Raw genomic sequence first — 3,396 nt, forward strand, 5'->3', positions numbered from 1 at the left:
TATGTTTGACTCACCAAAATTACCTACCCTAACCCAACTTAGCCTAACCTAACCTAGGGGCATGGCAAAAAAAGGGGGTGGGGAGGGGGGGGACTCGTGCAATACTCTGGTATGCATCTCTGTAACTTGCATTCCGGTACTGGGAAGCCAGTTATTCAACCAATTCAAATTAATCCGCAATATTTACTAATCTAGCGTTCAAAACTAACGTTTCTGATGCATCTGTAACTTAGTACCTATTATAATATTTGAACACAAAGGATTAGTCACTACAGTATTATAGACGCCATGCGTGAATCTTATTCTATTCACAATACTTCGCATGTTACCGCCATCTATCGTTCGCTCGGCAAATTACTCAGAGATCCCATTGAGGACTGAGGAACACTGTAATCTGTATTGTTTTCAATGTCATCATCCTTGGCAGTCAGAAGTAGCCCTCACTCACGTTCGTAAAGCAGGGCGATGACTCGACTTTTTTCACATAGAAGTGGTAGTCGGTGGTTGTTTCGCGGTTCTGCTCATTAGAGTTTGTGTTGAGATATTGCCGATTGGTTTTTCCTTCGTTGACCGTGATTTGATGTGGGTAAGTTAACCAGGAGTTGATATTGGTTGGTGTTTTAAGTGTTTTAAGTTTAGAATTTGATTTACTTTATGCTTATTGTTTTTCGGCTTATTCTCATTTATACGGAGTCATCCTCCTCCGCATTAACACAATGTCCATAATGTAAGTTATGTTACCTAGCTGTACCTTTGTGTTTTCAGATTCTCAGACGAGTGGTGACTGGTGCGACTGGTGGTGGCTTCTCGGACATCATGTCGGTAACTATTTTCTTAATCTGAGTCACAAGGTAAGAATAATTTTCCTTAAAGTATACTTAAACCACATAATCTTACAAGCCTATCCTCCCCCTAAAGGGGCGGAGCCCCTGAAGGGGGAGGATGTCCTTTGGCATACAGTAGACAAATTGTCTACTGTACGTCAATGGGGGCTTGCAAGTTTTCCTTCCTGAAAACTATCCTTAAAAACAAAGTACTTTGTAATATCCTACAAGTTTTAAGCTTAAAAATGTAAATTCGGAAAAAAAATTTTATTCATTCTTGATACAAAGATATCACAAATTTACTGTTATTTCTTGAATTCCAATTTTGAGGAAGTTTTGCGCAGCAGCAAAAGAACTTAAAACATCCTGATACTAATTGTTTATTAAGATTTAAGTTTTTTAAAATTTAGTTTTAATCTTGCTCTTAAAAATAAAACCAGATAATAAATTTTTCTGTTGTACGCAGTTACGTTGAAATTTCTTTCCAATCTTGCAGAAAGTGGTTACATTATTAGGAACGTTGGCTATTATTTTATTTTTTCGGCAGGTCTTGCTGGTGTAATTAACAACAGTTAATAAACTGCAGATTGGTCCTATCACGGAAATATTAAGAGCCCTGGGACTGCGGTTTCTATCAGGTCATGGACTGTAATTCGGCATGCCTGCGTATAGAAATTGAAAGTTGGTACATGTTCTTCTAGGATTTGAAATTTAAGTTTCTCAAGAAAGACTTTCATCAAGGTTTTGTCTTGAAACTGCTGAAGAAAACTGAAGTTAATGGAAGAATGTCTTTTATAATAACTGAGTTGTAATTAAAAATCTAATTTTCTATATTTCTACCAAACTGTTTCTAAGAAATAAAACTTTTAATAGGTATCACTATTGCATTTATCTTTCAAGTACTAATTTCAAGAAATGTTCTAAAAGGTATCAAACCGGTATAACATGGTTTGTGATAATTTCTGCCATAACTACAATGTATGGTTGATTTGCAATCTATTCTATTTTATGAAATTCATCACTTAATTTTTGCTAAAATCTGGGCCCCCTAACGGTTGATTAAGTTAATTACCCTTTGTGAGAGCTTGAATGCTTAAGGTAAAATCTTCACAAATGATCATTTCAAGATGGGTTACACTTGACCCATACAGTACACGTTAGAAGCTATGGGTTACTGAATGGAAGTAATGTGGAACTTTATATAAAACTGTGCAATATGAAAATTTACTTTAAATGGCAATGGTTTTTATGTAAAGCGATACCAGTTATTCAAACTTAATTCCGTGAGTGACAACCGAAATTTAAAAGTTTAACCTGAGGCTCTGGATTCATTAGAGCATAGAGATATTCCGGGTGAAAATGGTTTGAATCTTGTGAAAACTGCCTCCACACATCTAGAACCAAAGGAGAGTTATCTTGACCAAGTAGCGCATTACATATGAAACAAGGACTAACGTTAACGCCTTTCTCCCCGGGGTTCAACATGAATAATTGGCTATGCCTTTTACGACACCAAGTTACATAATATCCATCGATTAATTGTACTGCTGGATGTCGGATTAATTCTATCGGTATGCGAGATCTAACTCCATCGTTATGAGAGATCTAACTTTTTGAACACGCAGATTTATCAACGACGGAAAGCGTAATGCGTAACCTCCTAATCCTATGGCTGAACCTTTAAGTAGTGACATGGGTGCAATACAGTAATTTGAGGTTTTAAAATTTGTTTTACCATTCAGGTAACTCATAGTTTAACTTGGCTTTTTAATTGCATGGATCTTGAGAAATCATGAAAAACTATTTCGTTGAAAGTTTTATAAAGTAACTGAGGACTTAAATGTCACCGCCAAACACTTGAAAGTGATTGTTGCCAAGATTCCATTCCACTCGCGCTCTATCCAAGTTAGTTGGAATGTCACCCAGTGGGTTAAGAAACCGGCCCAAAACGTCGAACTAGAGAGGGATGGAACTTATTACTTTCTGGATAATTTAGTTTCAATCGATACGTCGATTGAATGAGAAATATCAAAATTGATAGATTTTTTAATGATAAAAATATCAAAATTTAATTATATTGACTGAGCGAGAGTTAACCCCTTGTATTACTTTAAACATCGGAACTTGACGAGTTTGTTCTTTCAGCAGTAACAGTTCTTCTATTAAGCACTTTATTTCGGTTAGTGTGACAAATTTAGTAATCATTGTTTTGTGACTAATAATTTCAAAGATCCATACTGTAATAATTTTGATTTGCTTTACCTGTCCAATCATATATATATATATTTTTTTTTTAGTAATTTTCTGAAATATGTAGCAGAAATCCTTTTTGCTTCGCCTATACAAAGCCAGTCATCGTGACGTTGACAGCGGTGACCTTTAGTGTACTTTGATGAATCTTAAATTTAGGTTTTGGTGTCGATTCTGGACTGGCCTTTGGTTCTGTTCGATCAGTATATTTAGAATATACAGAGTATCATAACCTATCCAGGACTAGGAAAAAAGGTTCCCCGTAGTGGGATGGTGGAGTTAGTGCACCTCATGCCGTGCACTGGAGGCATTACTTAAGTTT

The 3,396-nt window shown here is 36.0% G+C and overlaps 1 long non-coding RNA gene across 1 annotated transcript; it reads left to right on the forward strand.

The window, feature by feature from the left end:
- The first annotated feature begins 440 nt into the window (after positions 1 to 440).
- On the forward strand, positions 441 to 1,866 carry LOC135222189 (uncharacterized). The gene is made up of 3 exons (XR_010316196.1): positions 441 to 586; positions 766 to 851; positions 1,372 to 1,866. It is a non-coding gene; the product is annotated as an uncharacterized LOC135222189 (long non-coding RNA).
- Positions 1,867 to 3,396: the final 1,530 nt, after the last annotated feature.

This window comes from Macrobrachium nipponense, chromosome 3, assembly GCF_015104395.2.
Source record: "Macrobrachium nipponense isolate FS-2020 chromosome 3, ASM1510439v2, whole genome shotgun sequence".
Classification (NCBI taxonomy): Eukaryota; Metazoa; Arthropoda; class Malacostraca; order Decapoda; family Palaemonidae; genus Macrobrachium; species Macrobrachium nipponense.